A 19,091-nucleotide genomic window follows, 5' to 3' on the forward strand; every position below is an offset into this window, starting at 1 on the left:
TTCAGTTTGCTCATCTATAGAGTGAGGGCAGTTGAAACACCTATGTCTTGGGATTATTTTTGAGGAATAAATACATGTAATAAGCTTAGAACAGAGCCTGGCACATAATAAGTATTAGAAATCACCAATGTTCTTATTGAAGATTTTAGTTTCTACAGAGCCATCCTTGGAACAGGATCTTAAAGTAGAAGAGTTATGATGGTGAGGGGAAAATGTTTTATTCTTTATGGAAGCTCCAGTTTGACTCTTGGCTTCTTAAATTTATTTCCTGAACAAATGAAGGAAAGAAGAGTCATGACTAAAACAGCACCAGTTATCAAAAAATCAGGTCTCTGGAATGCAGTGAGAATGCAGAGAGAAAACTGGACTTTAGAAACAGGTTATTGGAATGAAATGTGCTAGCTGCAGGAACATAAAGATTTGGTTTGTTCTCTTGGGAAAAATAACCAAAGAACTTTTCAGCTACAGCTGTTGAAGTGAGACTGAACCATAGACTTAAGGTTGGATCATGTTTTATAGCTGTTACACCTTACTGTTTTCATGTACGCCCTCTAATATCCTAGTTTTCTCCAGTTCCTAACTCCTCCCAAGAAGACCAAATTTATCAGTACCCAGAACTCAGTTATGGTAAGATAGTGAGCAAAGCTCAGTTTTGATGTAAAAATAGAATAATATTCTCATAATCTATCTCACCCACCTAAAATGACAACTTATATTGAGGAATTTAAAACACTAACAATAAAACCTTCATGTCTGGCCTTTTAATGAAAATCTGGTAGTCATGAGGAATACTGTTTCTCTAGTCATGTTTAAGGTAGTACTAACAAATGTCATATGCAAGGAATTTGCATTTCTACTGGGGATTTTAGCCCTATAACCATAATACAACCAACTGGATAAACTATAACAATTTTATGAAAAGCATTTCTGGGCTTGCAAGAAAATAAGGAAAATCTTCAAGATATAACCAGTCCCTTTCCCACAAAAAGAGATAAATTTCCTAGCACTGGTAACAAGTGACACCTACATCTTTGGGTACATATGCCAATAATAGCCCTGGAATTTGACTACGGACCCTTGAACAGAACTAAAATTGTCTCTAGTAAGCCTTGTAATTTTCAGCAGAGGCAAATGCAAATTCTCTCTGAAGAAAGCAATCCTAATTTAGATCCTCAGAATGTCCACCTGAAAATCCAAAAACTAATTATAAGGAAAATGGTACATCATAACAGAGAAAAAAAATCCCCAAGTTTTTGAGATACTGAAATGATCAAAAACAGTATACAATAAGTACATATGGAGACTTTGACTTCTGAAAAGATGGAGTAGACCTACTCTTCCTTATTCCTTCTGTTAACTACAACTAAAATTCCCGAACATTATGTATAAAACAAGACTCTGAAAAGAGAGAAAAACAGACTAGCCGGGGACAAGACACAACATGGTACTGAATTCCCTGGGTTTTCTCTTGCCTCCTACATCTCAGACTTGTAGCTGAGGAAGCCAGCAATCTGAAAGCACCAATGAGCACAGAGAAGAAAAACCTACTCTGAAGTAAAAGGACTAGGAAATGGACACTTTAGCCAGACAAAACTTACAGAGAATAAATGTTCTCCACCCAAATACCACAAAGAAAAATTATGGACCTTCCCCCCGCCCCTACATCTACCCATGCTAGGAAAGGTCAAGAGGGGAGCCTAGACTTCCAGCCTCATGCTGTTGCAGGGCATCCTAACACTGTCTCCTGCCACAACTGTCAGTGCAGTGTCAGAACAGGCTGAGTAAGGAGCCACCCAACAGTAATCGGCTCTGGCTCTCCCCTGTTCCCCATAGTGTCAGTGGAAACCATGCAAGGACCCTGGGTTTAAACTGCCCATCAGTTATTAACATCCCCCTCTGCTGGGATGGTGTCAGAGGTCAAGTCGTAAGACTTATCACCACCCAGTGGTAAAAATGTCACCCTTCTCTGTTATACCATATAGTGGGCAGTGATAAGGCTTTCCTACTCTTCCTAGGAACAGGGAAAATATCAGTGGAGACTGGGGGTGGGGGGGATTGGAACTCCCACCTACACCCAAGTTCCTTGGCAGTAGCTGAGTGGAAACCTGAACTTCTACCCCATTGAGTAATATCAAGGCAATGACCCTTGCTACCTTCTACTGGAGTGGTTTCAGGTTAAGCTAAAGTAGATTTTAGTAGGATCCAGAGGCTTGTAATTTCCAGAATGTCCAGGTTTTAATTGAAAATCACTTAATTCCAAGATCCAGGAAGATCTCAAATGAGAAAAGATAATCAGTAGATGCTAAAATAATTAGATTATGTTAGAAGAAAGAAGCAGTGAACTGGAAGAAAGAACAATAGAAATTTTTCTATCTACCCGAGAAAAAACAGACTGGAAAAAAAAAAAAAATTAACAGCCTCAAGGACCTGTGGAGCTATAATAGAAGATCTTACATTTGTGTCATGGGAGTCTCAGAAAGAGAGAAGAACTAAAGAAAAGGGGGAAAAAGGAGAAAGGGCAGGCTGAAGAAGTACCCAATGAAATAATGGTTTAAATGTTCTAACTTTGGCAAAAGACAAACCTATAGATTCAAGAGGTAGAGTGAAGCCATGACAGTTTCATGTGGTTTAACCTAACACACCTAACTCCCAGTTTATGGGTGGAATTAGCAATAGAGTACATAAAGTGCCCAGCACAGTGCCTGGTATACAGCTCTTGCCTAGTAAGCTGTAGTTAATGTTAGGAGGAGGAGCTGAGAGAACCCCAAACAAGCCCAAAGAAATCCACACCAGACACTTTATAGTCAAACTTGTAAAATCCAACAACAAAAGTTCTTGAGAGTAGCGAATGAGAGATGACATTTCATGTGATTGCAGGAGAAACAATTCAAATGACACCAGATTTCTCATCAGAAACCATGAAAGCCAAAAAAAAGTGGCACATTTTTCAAGTGCTTAAAAAAAACTCTCAAATCAAACTCCAGTGAAAATAGCCTGTGAGACTAAAGGGGAAAATCAAGACATTCTCAGATGAAGGAAAACTAGAAAAGTTTAGTGCTAGCAGACCTACCCTAAAGGAATGGCTGAAGAAAGTTTTCTAGACAGAAAGGAAGAAATAAAGGAACTGGAACATCAGAAAGGAAAACATAACATGGTAAGCAAATACATGATAAATACAATAGACTCTCCTCCTGAGTTTCTGAAATAATGGTTGAAGCAAAAATTATAACATTGTGTTTCTAAATATATGTAGAAGTAATATTTAATTATAAAAGGATTGGTAAAAATGATGACACCAATAGACTAAAAAATTATATGTATATATAGTGATAGCTAAAGAAATAGCTTGAGAAAGCTATATGAAAAAATACACTTAAAAAAACTATTGAGTGGCTTAGTCAGTTAAGCATCCAACTCTTGATTTCAGCTCAGGTCATGATCTCAGGATTGTGAGATCAAGGCCCACTTTGGGCTCCCTGCTAGGTAGAAGGGAGGGCGTTAGAGGGTCGGGTGAGCCCTGTGATAGGTATTAAGGAGGGCACATATTGCATGGAGCACTGGGTGTTATACATAATGAATCATGGACTGCTACATCAAAAACTAATGATGTATGGAGCGCCTGGGTGGTTCAGTGGGTTAAGCCTCTGCCTTCGGCTTAGGTCATGATCTCGGGGTCCTGGGATCGAGCCCCGCATAGGGCTCTCTGCTCAACAGGGAGCCTGCTCCCCCCACAACCTGCCTGCCTTTCTGCCTACTTGTGATCTATGTCAAATAAATTAAAGCAAAACAAAACAAAACTAATGATATACTATATGGTGACTAACAACATAATAAAAAAATAAAAATAAATACTAACACTCTAAAAAAAAGAAGTTACAATTATAGAAATATACATATATTTTAGGTACACACATTTAGAGTAACTGCAGAATTTTCAAGATGATACAAATGATAAATATACAAATGTACATTTGCACAGCAGTACATGATTCTGTCTTTGCTGCCCATCATCACCAGGTTATTAAAATCAGTTAAACCTTAAAAAAACCTCTCTCTTCCTCTACCCCTCCCCACTTCTAAAAAACAAACCCACTACAGATAAATAAAAATAGAATTCAAAAAAATTTTCAAGTAACGTATAGAAACTCATTTTAAAAAACAGAAATGAAAACCAGACAAAACAAAAAATAACATGGCACACTTAAACCTTAATATATCAATAATTACACTCAATGTAAATAATCTCAATAGACCGATTAAAAACAGAAATTGGCAGAATGGATTATGATCCAATAAGGTTGGATCATATTGATCAGGCATCCACTCAGGGTGCCTGAGTGGCACAGTCAGTTAAGCATCCGACTCTTGGTCATGATCTCAGGATCCTGAGATTGAGGCTTGTGTCAAGCTCCACACTCAGCATGGAGTCCGCTTAAAACTTTCCCTCTATCCCTTCCCACCTGCACACTCTCTCAAAATAAATAAATCTTTAAAAAAACATTTTTTTTATAATATGATCCAACTTTATGCTGTCTACAAGAAACTCACTTCAACTAAAATAATATAAACAGTTTGAAAGTAAAGGGATAGAGAAATCTGTATGCTGCAAATGTTAAGGGAAAGAATGAGTGGCTATATTAATACCAGATAAAGTAGATTGCAAAGCAAAGCAAAGTATCAGGATGGAGGGGCATTTTGCTAACCCTTACCAATTCACTTTATGAAACTAGTATTACCCTGGTACAAAAACCAAAGACAGGTAGCCTGTGTGGCTCAGTGGGTTAAAGCCTCTGCCTTCAGCTCAAGTTATGATCCCAGAGTCCTGGGATTGAGCCCTGCATCAGGCTCTCTGCTCGGCAGAAAGAAAACAAAAACAAAAACAAAACAAAAAAAAAAACAAAGACAACAGGAAAAAAAGCAAACCTACAGATAATATCCCTCATGAATATAGATTAAACATTATAAACTAAATACTCATAATTAGAATTCAGTACTACATAAAAAGAATCATACATCATGACCAAGGAAGGTTTTATTCCAGAGATGTAAGTCTGGCTTGATACTTGAAAATCAAAGCAATCCGTTGTATTAACAAGCAAAAAAGTAAAGTCACATGATCATGTCAGTTGTTGCAGAAAAAAGCATTTGGCACAATTCAACACCCATTCACGATTTAAAAAAAAAAATGTTTTTTTTTTCCTCAGGGCCATTGGGTGGCTCAGTCAGTTAAACATCTGACTCTTGGGCACCTGGGTGGCTCAGTGGGTTAAAGCCTCTGCCTTCAGCTCAGGTCATGATCTTGGGGTCCTGGAATCAAGCCGCAAGTCAGGCTCTCTGCTCGGCAGGGAGCCTGCCTCCCTTCCTCTCTCTGCCTGTCTCTCTGCCTACTTGTGATCTCTCACTCTGTCAAATAAATATATAAAATCTTTAAAACAAACAAAAACATCTGACTCTTAGATTCAGCTCAGGTCATAATCTCATGGGTTGTGTAATGGAGCCCCCCATTTGGGCTCTCTGCTCAGCGAGGAGTCTGCTTAGAGATTCTATCCCTTTGCCACTCCTCCATCTTGCACATGTGCATGCTCTCTCGCTTTCTCTCTCTCTCTCTCTCTGTGTCTCTGAAACAAACAAATAAATCTTTAAACAAATTCTCAGAAAAATAGGAACAGAGGAAACTTCAACAATATGATAAAGAGCATAAATACTTATAGCTAAATTATGTGGGACTTGATCCCAAGACCCTGAGATCATGACCTGAGCCGAAGGCAGAGGCTTAACCCACTGAGCCACACAGGCATCTTCATGCTTTTTTTTCTATTGCTTTTCCTCTAAGATCAGAAACAAGACAAGGATGTCCAGTCTCACCACTTTAATTCAACTTAGTAATAGAAGTCAAAGCCACAATAATCAGACAAGAAAAATAAATAAGAGGTATCCAAATTGGTGAGGAAGAAGTAAAACTTTCACTATTTATAGATGGCATGATGCTATATGTAAAACCCCAAAGACTCCAGCAAAAATACTACTTGAACTGATAAGTGAATTCAGTGGTTGCAGGATAAAAAATAAATATACAGAAATCTGTTACATTTCTATACACTGATAATGAAGCAGCAGAAAGTGAAATTAAGAAAACAATCCCATTTACAATTGCACCAAAAATGTTAAAATATCTAAGAATAAACCTAACTGAAGAGGTGAAAGACCTGTACTCTGAAAACTAGAAAACTTTTGATGAAAGAAATTGAAGATGACCCCCCAAAATGGAAAGACATTCCATGCTCATGGATTGGAAGAACAAGTATTGTTAAAATGTCTATACTACCCAAAGCAATCTACACATTGAATGCAATCCCTACAAAAATATCAACATCATTTTGAGGCACCCTGGGTGACTCCATTGGTTAAGTGGGACTGAGCCCTGCATTAGGATCCACACTTAGCAGAGAATTGGTTTGAGGATCCTCTCTCTCCCTTTGCCCCTTCCCCTGCTCATGCCCTCTCTTTCTCTTTCTAAAATAAATAAATCTTAAAAATATATATCAATAGCATTCTTCACAAAAATAGAATAATCAATCCCAAAGTTTGTATGGAACCACAAAAGACCCTGAATAGCCAAAACAACCTTGAAAAGGAAAGCCAAAGCTGGAGGCATCATAATTCCAGACTTCAAGTTATATTACAAAGCGGTAGTAATCAAAACAGTATGGTACTGGCACAAAAATAAACACATAGATTCAAGAAACAGAATAGAAAACCCAGAAATAAACCCACAATTATATGGTCAATTAATTTTTGATGAAGCAGAAAAAGACATCCTATGGGAAAAAGACAGTCTCTTCAACAAATAGTGTCTGAGACTTTTGTTCAGTTAATGATCTCAGGGTCCTGGGATTAAGCTCCTGCATCACATCAGGCTCTCTGCTCTGTAGGGAGTCTGCTTCCCGCTCTCTCTCTCTGCCTGCCTCTCTGTCTACTTGTGGTCCCTCTCTCTGTCTGTCAAATAAATAAATAAAACCTTTTTAAAAATTAAATTAAATTAAAAATGACCTATTCTGAAAAATGTTACATCTACACTTAAAAAGAATGTGTATCCTGCTGTTTTCATACCCTTTGCATGATAAATATTTCTCCATCCCTTCATTTTCAATCTGCATGTATCTTTAGGTCTGAAGTGAGTCTCTTGTAGGCAGCGTATAGATGGTCCTTGCTTTTTTATCCATTTTGTTACCCAATGTCTTTTGATTGGAGCATTTAATCCATTTATAGTCAGAATAATTATTGATGGGTATATACTTGTTGCCATTTTGATACTTGTTTTATGGTTGTTTTCATAGTTCTCTGTTCCTTTCTTCTCTTGCTCTATTTCCTTGTGGTTTGATGGCTTTCTTTAGTGATGTGCTTGGATTCCTTTCTCTTTATTTTTTGTGTATCTTTTGCAGGTTTTTGATTTGGGTTACCATCACAATACATATATAACATCTTATGTATATAGCAATCAATATTAAATTGATAGTCACTTAAATTCAAACCTATTCTAAAAGCATTAAATTTTTACTCCCATCACCCACATTTGATATATGTGATATTATACTTGCTATAGTTTTATTGAATCCCTTGACTAATTTTCATAGATATTATTGATTTTACTGATTTTGTCCTTTTACCTCTGTACTGGTTGTATAAGTGATTTATCTACTACATTTTTTATGTTCACAGTTACCTCTGAAATTTTTCTCTTTCATAATTTTCTTATTCCTGATTATGGCCTTTTCTTTCCACACAAAGAATTCCATTTAGGGGCACCTTGCTGACTCAGTTGGTAGAATATGCAACTCTTGATCTTGGGGTAGTGCGCTGAGCCTTGTTTGCCTTCAGTGCAACAAAGTGGCTCACTTGGTCTGTTGTGGGCCAGGTTTGATCACCGTGCTGTTAAAGGACCAGTCTGAGACTGTTGTAGGCTTGTAGTTGGGTGGTGTCAGCAGTTAGACCAGATGCCTGTCTTCAGCCCATTTGCTGGGGCTACAGTAACACTAACTTGGAAGGTGCTCTTCTTTCCTCATCCCCTGAGAGGCTTTGGCTGGTGGGTGGGCCTGACATCAGGCCAGATGCCGGCTGGGGCTGCAGAGGCACTGACCAGCAGGGCACTGTCTCTGCACTGCCACTTAAAAGGTTGGGCTGCTGGGGCTGTGAGTGTACTGGTGTATGTTGTTATCTTTCCTTCTCCCTAGGGCAGGATTTACTTTGGAGTGCCAGTGGTCTTGCAGGGGCTGCTTGCAGCTTGAACCACTGGCAGGAGCGCCTTTGGAAGCATTCCTTCCTAGGAGAGGTGAGTTGAATGGGGCAGATCTGCAGGAGAATGTGGGGATGGGTCACATGGTCTTAGCAAGTAGGTCTGGCTAGCTAGCCTGGGGTAGTTGAGGGGGAGAGAAAATGGCTCCTGCCAGATCTTTGGTTCTTAGAGAAGTCTCCTGAAGATCCCTGCCCCTCCAGCACACATCCCGGGATTAGTAAATCAACCTCCTTCGCCCATACCCTAGGCGCTTTTCAAACTCCTGCTTCTATGCTGTGTCTCAGTAGGGTTCCTTGTTTTACTGTCTCTTTAAGAGTGGGGACTCCATTTTCTATCACTCTCCAGGCTGTTGATCTTTAAAGTATGTGGAGTTAAGCCCCACTGGTTAGGAAAATTCATGAAGTTAAGCACCACTGGTTTTCAAAGCCAAATGTTATGGGGACCCATCTTCCCAGTGCAGATTGCTCATGTCTAGGGGGCCTGATGTGGGCCTCCTTCTCCCTTCTTTTGTGCTTCTTTCCTTCTTTCCCTTCTCCATGCTTATGGTGTCCCTCCTGTTTGTGGTTAGTCTCCCTAGGAGTTTGGTTCCCAACCCCATCTCTGCCCCTCCTACACTTTTTGATGAGTCCTCCTCTCTATGATCAACTGTGGAATGTCTGCTTTGCCAGTCTTCAGGTCATTTTCTGGGTTAGATGCACTGATGTGGCTGTTATCTAGGTATGCCCATGAGACAAGGTGAGCTTAGGACCCCACTAGCCCTGTCTCCCCAGAACTAGAGCATCTCTTTTCTTTCTTAAGAAAAAAAAAAAAGATTTTATTTATTTATTTGAAAATAAATAAAAAAAAGTGAAAGAGGGAAGGGAACACAAGCAGGGAAGTAGGAGAGGGAGAAGAAGGCTTCCCGCTGAGCAGGGAGCCCGATGAGGGGCTCAATCCCAGGACCCTGGGATCATGACCTGAGCGGAAGGCAGACGCTTAATGGACTGAGCCACTGTTAAAGCACCTCTTTTCAATTATTTTGGGTTTATTCCTGAGAGTGGAATTGCTGGATCATATGGTAATTCTATGTTTAAACTTTTGAGGAAAAAACTATTTCCACATTGGCTGAGCCATTTCACATTCTTACCTATGATATATATACAACTGCTTTTTTAAGAAAATGCAATACTTAAATGTAAATCTTACAAAGCATGTGTAAGTCTTATATGCTGGAAACTATAAAACACTGATATAAGAAACCAAAGATCTAAATAAATAGGCATACCATGTTTGTGGGTTGCAAGGCTCAATACAGTAAAGATGTTAATTCTCCCCAGTACAGGTTTAAAATAATTCCTATCAAAATTCCAGCAAGGGGAGCCTGGCTGCCTCAGTCCATTAAGTGTCTGCCTTTGACTCAGGTCATGATCCCAGAGTCCTGGGATCTAGCCCCAGACTGGGCTTCCTGCTCAGCAGGAAATCTACTTCTCCATTTCCTTCCACCTGCTGCTCTGCCCCTCTCTGTCCGTCAAATAAATAATTAAATAAATCTATCTTTTAAAAAATTTCAGCAAGATTATTTTTCCAAAATTTATGTTGAAAGTCAAAGGAACTAGAATAGACAAAGCAATTAAAAAAATGTTTTAAAGATTTTTATTCATTTATTTATTTATTAGGGGGTGAGGGAAGAACGGAGGAAGAGGGACAAGCAGACTGAGTGCTGAGCACAGAGCCTGATGCGGGACTTGATCTGACAACCCTGACCTGAGCTGAAATCAAGAGTCGGACACTCAACTAACAGCCACCCAGGCACCCTAGGTAAAGCAACTTTAAAAAAGAAGAAGATGGGAAGAATCTTTCCAATTTCAAGACTATATGGTATGGGCAAAGGGATATATACATAGACAAGTGGAACAGAACTGAGAACCCAGAAATAGACCCACACAAAGGTGCAAAGGTAATTTAATGGAGTAATGAAGGGAAAATAACCTTTAACAGGTGGTGCTGGAGAAGCATCTGGACACCCAGAGGCCAGCAAAGAAGAAAGAAAGAAAGAAAGAAAGAAAGAAAGAAAGAAAGAAAGAAAGAAAGAAAGAAAGAAAGAAAGAAAGAGAGAGAGATTAACCTTAACGCAAATCTCCTACAAAATCTAACTTGAAATGGATCATGGACTTAAATGTCTGACATAAAACTGTAAAACTTTTAGGGAGAAAAATCTTTGAAATATAGGGCTTGTCAAAGAGTTCTTAGATTTAATGCAAAAGCATGATTCATATAAGGAAAATCTGATAAACTGGACTTCATCAAAATTAAACCCTCTGTTCTGTGAAGGATCCTATTAAAAGAAGCAAAGACAAGCTAGGAGTGGGAGAAAATATTTGCAAATCACATATCTGACAAAGGACTAGAATCTAGAATACATAAAGAATTCTCAGAACTGGGGGCACCTGGATGGCTCAGTGGGTTAAGCCTCTGCCTTCGACTCGGGTCATGCTCCCAGGGTCCTGGGATCGAGCCCCACGTCAGGCTCTCTGCTCAGCAGGGAGCCTGCTTCCCTCTCTCTCTCTCTCTCTGCCTGCTCTCTGCCTACTTGTGATCTCTGTCAAATAAATAAATCAATCTTTAAAAAAAAAAACCAAAAAACAAAAAAAAAAAAGAATTCTCATAACTGGATAGTAGAAAAGCAAACAATCCTTTTAGAAAATGGACAGAAGGGCGCCTGGGTGGCTCAGTGGGTTAAGCCGCTGCCTTCGGCTCAGGTCATGATCTCAGGGTCCTGGGATCGAGTCCCGCATCGGGCTCTCTGCTCAGCAGGGAGCCTGCTTCCCTCTCTCTCTCTCTCTGCCTGCTTCTCCATCTACTTGTGATTTCTCTCTGTCGAATAAATAAATAAAATAAAATCTTTAAAAAAAGAAAATGGACAGAAGATGTGAAGAGACATTTCACCCGAGAAGAGATAACAGATAGCAAATAAAGCACATGAAAAGATGTCCAACATCATTAGCAGATTAAAACCACAATGATATATCGCTATCAGGACCCACCTATCAGTGTGGCTAAAATAAGACATTGTGACTACATCAAATGCTGATAAGGGTGCTATGAAGCGGGATTACTCACACATTGTTGCCAGGAATGTAAAATGATACATCTACTCTGGAAAACAATTTGGCAGTTTCTTAAGAAACTAAACTTGTGGGGGCATCAGGGTGACTCCTCTTTGGAGCATTGGACTCTTGGTTTTGGGTTAGGTCATGATCACATGGTCATGAGATGGAACCCTGCATTAGGGGGAGGGGGGTCCTGTGCTCAGTGGGGAGTCTGCTTGAGGAGCAGAGGGAGAATCAGACTTTCCATTGAGCAGGGAGCCCAACATAGGGATCAATCCCAGGACTCTGGGATCATGACCTGAGCCAATATCAGTCGATTAACCAACTGAGTCACCCAGGGGCCCTTGATTTTTTATTTTGGCTCAGGTCCTGATCTCACTGTTGGGAGCCTGAGCTCTGTGGGGCTAGGTACTGGGCATGGAGTCTGCTTAAGATTCTTCTCTCCTTCTTCCTCTGCCCCTCCCCCACCTCTCTCCCTGTCTTAAAAAAGAGAAAAAAAGAAGCAGCTAAACATGTAATTACAGTAAGACCCAGCAGTTGCCCTCCTGGACACTGTTATGTTCACATATCAATCTGTATGTGAATATCTACAAGAGATTTCTTCATAATAGCCCCAAACTGGAAAAACTCAGATGTCCTTCAGCATGTGAATGGTCAAATAAATCATGGTGATCTGTGTGGTAATGCAATGAAATACTACTCAACAATAAAAGGGAAAGGACTATTGATATATGTCATGACCTTGAATATCCAGGGAATTATGCTGAGTATATAAAACCAATCCCCAAATGTTACATACAAACATCCTGTATGCTTCTATTTATATAACATTCTTCAAATGACAAATTATAGAAATGAGGAACAGATTAGTGGTTGCCAGTGACTAAAGGGGAAGCACTGAGGTATAAAAGGGCGACATGAGGGATCTTGATGATAATGGAAATGTTCTGTATCTTGACTGTATCAGGGCCAACAGCCTGGTTGTGATCTTACGCTATGGTTCTGGAATATGTTCCCACTGGGAGGAATCTTGTTAAGGGTGAATGGATCTCTCTGCATTATTTCTTCCAGCTGCATGTGAATTTGTAATTATTGCAAAGAGTTGAAGGAAAAACAAAAAATAACTGTGTATTTTTTAAAAGTGATGGAATTAGCAAAGAACAGGAGACTGTTACAAATGACCAAGAAAACTAGAAATAGAACCAAAATTCTTAGAAAGGAAAAACATTGTTAAAATTAAGAACTTGAGTGGATGCTGCATTGTTTCTTAGTGTCACTGGAATAAGTTACCACAAATTTAGTGGCTGAAAACAACAAGAATTTATTTTCTGACATTTCTGGAGGTCAGGAATCGGAAATGTCTCACTGTGCTAAAATCAAAGTGTCAATAAGACTGTTCCTTTGGAGGCTCAATGGAAGAATCCATTTTGTTGCCTTTTCATCTTCTAGAAACGCCCTTCGTCCTTGGCTCAAAACCCTGTTCCTCCCTCTTTGAAGCCAGCAACATCAGGCCAAATTCTTCTCTGCTTACCATCTTTTTGATTCTTCTTTTTCTGCCTCCCTCTTCCATGTATAAGGACCCCTTTGACTACATTGGACTCACCTGATTAATCCACCATAATTTTCCCATTTTAAGGTTAACCAATTAGCACCCTTCGTTCCATCTGCCACCTCCATTCTGCTTTTGCCATATTCACAGTTTCCAAGTATAGGCCATGGACATGGAAGGCGGTGGAGCTGGGGGTGGGATGGGGTGTAGTATTACTCTGCCTACCACAGATGGGTTAAAGAGCTGATTCAAATACTTGCAAAATAATTGCTGAATGGAAAGACAGGAATGAGGAGGTTACTAGGAATGCAGCCAGAGAAACAGGATATGGAAAATAGGAGAGTTTAAAAGCCATGAAAGATAAAATTCAGAATCCTAGGAGGAAAGATAATTTTTTTAAAAGATTATTTATTTATTTATTTATTTAACAGAGAGATCATAAGTGGGGTGGGGGTGGGAGGGCTGGGAAACAGGCTCCCTGTTGAGCAGGGAGCCCAATGCTGGAGGGTGGGGTGGGGGGCTCAATCCCAGGACCCTGAGACCATGACCTGAGCTGAAGGCAGAGGCTTAACCCATTGAGCCACCCAGGCGCCCTGGAAAGAGAATTTTTGTAATTTTTCTGTCAGAGGTTAATATAAGGGTAAACAGAATTAGCGTCTTTATTGTCTTCATTTTGGTGTTTACAAGTTGCCCTTTGTATCCCATCAATTTTACATTTGCAAAGTTTTACTTTTGAGTTAATAACGTACTTTTTCAGAAGGCAGCCTTTGGTAGGAACTTAAATGTTCAAGAGCATTTGTGGTTACAAGCCTGAACGCATTTTAGTGTGAATGACATCTTATAGAATCAGTAAGCCTTGTGCAGACCTTCCCTTTTTAAACGTTAAAAATTAAAACGTTTAAAAATATTTTATTGGGGAAATTTATTAAAATTTATTTAATTGGGGAAATCACTGATTAATTATACAGTATAAAATGTACACTGCCAAGAACAGATTTAAGAACAGGAAGAAAGCCTTAGATTTTTAAAAGTATAAATCGAAGTAAAAGCTCTGTTGTAAAGTTTGATTACTTTGAGCTCCTTTTTAACCAGGCGCACGTGTCCCACTTTAACAAGTTGCACCGTGGCACCCACGCTCCGCCTCTGGTTGCAGGATCAGGGGTGGTACTTTTAAGGGGACTGGCTGGCCTACTGGGCTTCTGGCCACCATGGCTCAACTGGCGTCTTGAGTTCCCAGGCGTGTCACCCCTGAGCGAAGGCTCCCGCCCGCTCACTGAGCCCTGCGCGGTGGTCGGCTGCTCGTGCTCCCGCGGGGAGCGCCCCTTGGGGCTCCCGGCCACTTTCCGCGCGCCGCGTCTCCCGACTGCCCGCGAGTCGGCGGCCTCAGCGCCAACCCCGCCTCGTCCGCCCACACCGCCTCCGCCCCTTGCCGCTGCCAGCCCAGGCGAGAGGGCATGACAGGCAATGCCCTCCCGGCCAGTTCCCGTTCCGGGCCGGGGCGCGGCCGCTTCTGCTCCCAGCCTCCCGCAGCTGCCAGTGCCGTGAGCTCTCGGCTTCGGCGCTGCCCCGGGCTTCGGTACTCCTCGGTCCCCGCTCTCTCGGGCCTCGGTGCTCCTCGGTCCCCGCGCTCTCGGGCCTCGGTGCTCCTCGGTCCCCGCGCTCTCGGGCCTCGGTGCTCCTCGGTCCCCGCGCTCTCGGGCCTCGGTGCTCCTCGGTCCCCGCGCTCTCGGGCCTCGGTGCTCCTCGGTCCCCGCGCTCTCGGGCCTCGGTGCTCCTCGGTTCCCGCGCTCCGAGCCTCCGCTCGCTCTGGTTCCCAGCTGCTGCGAGGTCTGCACACGTGGAGCCCAAGTAAGTTCCAGCGACTGGGGATGGTCGCACCGGGAAGAAGTTTCCTGGGGTCCTGGGCGCTGCTAGCCAGGAGGCGCAGAGAGGAGGGATCCTGTTTGTGGGCATAATGCAATATTCCCCCTGGAAGAGCTCCGGGTGGGACAAGGAGGAGAAATGGTTTGAGGAATGCAGAAAAAGTTCAAACGGATCAACTTCGATGTCTGCGGAATCACTGATCCCTCGTTAGGGGATTTCTAAATCCGGCCTGCAACTTAGAATGCCCCTTCCGTATCCCAGACCAATTACATCAGAATTCCTTGTGGTAGGACCGAGGCCTCTAGAGCGTTTGAACTCCCCAGGTGATTCCAGTGTGCAGGCAGGGCTGGGAAAAACCAATCTCCAAATAAAGGATGGCTGCCAAGGAAGGTGGAAAGACCGCCGGCAGGGACGTTGATGGAGTCCAGCAGCAGACGGATCCCGCTGCACCCCTGTCCTGCGTGGTCTTGGGGACCCGGCAGCGGGCTTCTGAGCCGCAGAAAGGGGAATGAGCCTGTTTGGCAGGGTGAATAGCGTGTTCAAAATGAACCTCGTGTATTCGCACGGTCTTTTGGTGCATTGTGAAAAACAAGGACTGCCGGATCCTTATGATTTCCCCCCCTGGTTCTGCATTCTAGAAGATGACACCATTGTTGCATTGACATGAAATTGGGGGATACCGTACACCCATGGCCTCGGCAGCTTCTGGGTAATCTGCTTTAAAGGGGAGGCCAGGTGTGTTTGCCACAGGGTTTCCTTCTGAAAGCCTTCCATGTGGGTTATACCATATCCAGCGAAGAGTAATCCTACTGTGAATATGAGAGGATTGAATTTCCTAGGATGGACCCTTCCTCATCCGGGGGAGGGGGAGATAGTTGGGACCAAGTAGCTATAACACCAGAAGCAAGGCCATTGGACAAGACACAGTCTTCTACCATGTGTGCAGAGCAGATTAAAAAAATAAAAAGTGTATTTGCAACAAACAACAGCCCAGAAGTAGAAGAAAGGACTTTTAAATGTTTTGAGAAGAGTACTTTTAATTTTTGTGGAGTGGAGAAAGAAGTTCAGTGCTTTGGAGTCCATCCAACCTGGACCCAAATTCAGATTCTGTCACTTCTGTGATATGTGCCCCTAGGTAAATTACCTGAAAACTGGGGATAAAAATAGTAACTCTGTCCTGGGAATAATATAGTTAAATGAGATAATGTGTAACAAATGGCAGGTGCTCTGTGAGCTGTGGTTATTTGTGTCTGACACCTGTTTTCTTAATGCAGCCATGAAGGGTGGGGAGATATTTGTCCAGAAATTGTCTCCCTCAACATTCCGCAGTTCTTCTGCCCTGCTAAGGGGAGAGTTTCTTCCCCCTTGGACCTCCAGCTGCTTTGAGGTCAGGAATCTCAAGCCAGCAGTTCCCCTCCCCCCCCAACCCTTTTCCCCCAGGGCTAATTGAGGGCTTTACTCCCTGCAAATGGAATGAGTTTCTTTCTTTCTTTCTTTTTTTTTTTTTAAGATTTTATTTATTTGACAGAGATCACAAGTAGGCAGAGAGGCAGGCAGAGAGAGAGAGAGGAAGGGAAGCAGGCTCCCTGCTGAGCAGAGAGCCCGATATGGGGCTCGATCCCAGGACCCTGAGACCATGACCTGAGCTGAAGGCAGAGGCTTAACCCACTGAGCCACCCAGGCGCCCTGGAATGAGTTTCTTGACAAAAGAAAGCAGTCCTTAATCTTGAGACTTTTCCACTCGGCTGCTGCAGAGACAAAAAATGGGCTCCTGAGGAAGCTGGGCTGTCTGTAGGGTTTCAGACACACTCGTGGGCACATACATGTGGCTCTCTGCTGGCAGCATCCCCATACAACACACAGGCTGCTCCTGTTTTTCCTCTTGATTCTTGGCCTAGGGACAGTGAATTGTTCTTCAATGACCAAGAACAGTAGGAATTTTGGGAAGGGGAACCCAGATCCTACAATGGTCATTGCCAACATCCCGGCTGGACCTTTCACCCTGGGACCTGCTCTGTGTGTCACCATCAGGATCACTCCCAGTAACAGAAGCACTGTTTAGACGTCAGTAATATAAACAGTGATGTCATGTAAAAATTAAGTGTTTTCGCAGTATATGTGCAATCGCTGATTTTTGCTTAAACATGCATATCAAATTCTTGTCTCTTTTTATCTGAAGAAAAGAGTTCAATATTTCTTCAAACTCTAAGTCTAGGATTTGAGGTCTAAGTTACCAATTTATTTTACGATTCTCTTTTGGAAGGATTTTAGGCAAGATGAAATTAGAAAAGCTAAAATTTTCCTTGTGCTGAATTTTTGTCATGCAGAAGCTGTAAATATTTGGCTCGTTTCTAGAGTCCTGGCCAAGGTCACGGTCAAGTTGGTGGGGCAAAGTCCCACACAAAGGGCCTCCTTTCCTCCATCCACAAAGTCTGAATTTGTTTGGAGGAAATGTCTTTGATGCATCAAATGCTCATTGAGAGCAAGTGTTTTTTCCAAACTTGCCTCTTCTAGTAAGCAGTGAACAGTCACTGCCATTTCAATTAACTTATGGTTTTCACCCAGTGCTATAAAGTGTGTCAAAGCAAGACTTCCTGGCTGGAATTCTTATTCTTGTGTTTTATCTAGAATGACCACAGACCAAGCTGTGGGCAGAGCTTATGTCGCAGAGATGGTCAAGCTAGTGTCGCCACCACTCCTGCCTTTGCCCTGCCCCGGCGTCTGATGCCAGCCACATCTGGGGGAATGACAGTCTGAGGGCATCCTGGTGCTCTAGTGCTGTCGCAGGGACCAGCTGCTGTAAAGCGAGCAAAGAAATTTTGTGCCGCACTTCATTAAAATCCGAAGGATAGTCTAGTAAACTGCCATTTTGGACTTTGTTAGGTGGGGTAGTCCTTTTCCTCTAAATTAGAGAAAACTATAGTTTAAAGGACTAATAAAGAGATCATCCTAAGAGCCCCGGTAATGGCACCAGATTCGCTTCAGGTTTTATTTAATTTATTCATTCATCATTCATTCATTCATTTAAAGTAGGCTCCGTGCCCAGCATGGAGCCTGGCATAGGAGCTTGAACAGCAACTCCCAAGATCAAGACCTGAGCTAATATAAAGAGTGAGACCTTTATTTGTTTTTTTTTTTTTAAGGTTTTATTAGAATAAGAGAAAAGACAAGCAGGGGGGAGGGGTAGAGGAAAAAGCAAACTCCCTGATGAGTAGGGAGCCCTACATGGGACTGGATCCGGGAATCATGACCTGAGCTGAAGGCAGATGCTTAACTGACTGAGCCACCCAGACGCCCTAGTATGTTGGTATTCTAATAAAACATGAGAAGTCACTATATTCTGTTTCAGGATGTTGGTAGTTGCCCTCTTTCTGTGTCTTTGTCACCAGGCAGGTGAGGGGCAGAATACAGTTGGGAGAATTGTAGATATTTTCAGTAGGACAGCCACGCATTGCGGGGGGGTGGGGAGGATCCTTCCATGGCAGAAGAGCTGTGAGTGGATGACGATTTACTGGGAAAAAGCAGTTGTGTTGTTCTAATTACCAAAAGGTTAATTTGTCTCATGACTAAGAACTCCCCGTGCTTGATTTTAACACCTACCCCTAGTTGCTCCTTATGACCCGCAAACCAAACCTTCTAGAAGGAAGTTGGTGGAAAGCTAGGCTTTCCTGTGAGGATGTCCTTACTTCATACAGTTCATGACAGTGGGCTCTTTCATTGGGATGGAGCCACTCATGGACTCCATTTATCAAGGAAGTGTTTTACAGTTAATAGGGATTCAGGCACATCGATGGTTTCAGTTAGAGGTATGCCATCTGGAACAAATACGGACAGGCAGGACAGAAATGGAGGAAAACTATGGAAATTCCTAGCACAAGCCCCTGCTTCATTCTTTAACTGTGTGACCTCAGCCAAGATATTGAACCTCTCCAACCCTGTGTCCTCCTTTGTCAAATAGTTACAAGCAATCTTTCTTTACAGTGGTTTTGAGTATTTGATGAGGTAATGGATGTACAGTGCTTAGCACACCTCCTGGCTTTCAGGAAATGGCAGTTATTATGATACTGATGATAAAGATTGTTTGGGTCGGAGCGCTGGTCTTGCCCTGTTTGAGCTGTGTGGCTTTGGATAAGGTACTGAGCCTCAGTTTTTGTCTCTGTAAAATGGGGGAAAACTCTACCTACCTGATAGGATTGATTTGGGCTTGATGAAATGGTGATACACCCGATTCAGTAGTGCTAACACTTACACAGATTTACTTACATGGATTTACTGTGCACAACCCTGACCCCCCAAC

General features: G+C 42.2%; 2 protein-coding genes across 4 annotated transcripts in view; one reads left to right on the plus strand and one right to left on the minus strand.

Moving 5' to 3' along the window:
• Positions 1 to 19,091, minus strand: part of ZNRF2 (zinc and ring finger 2) — a gene marked incomplete at its 5' end in the record, with an annotated part of 380,791 nt that overhangs the window by 163,411 nt on the left and 198,289 nt on the right. The window lies entirely within an intron of this gene.
• Positions 14,164 to 19,091, plus strand: part of NOD1 (nucleotide binding oligomerization domain containing 1) — a 69,206-nt gene continuing 64,278 nt past the window's right edge. Inside the window, exon 1 of one of the 3 annotated variants that reach the window (XM_082692859.1) lies at positions 14,164 to 14,779. The gene's annotated coding sequence lies outside the window, so the exon portion shown is untranslated. The remainder of the gene's footprint in view (positions 14,780 to 19,091) is intronic. The other 2 variants (XM_082692860.1, XM_082692861.1) reach the window with 2 other exon arrangements.

This window comes from Mustela nivalis (genome assembly GCF_964662115.1).
Source record: "Mustela nivalis genome assembly, chromosome: 12".
NCBI lineage: Eukaryota > Metazoa > Chordata > Mammalia > Carnivora > Mustelidae > Mustela > Mustela nivalis.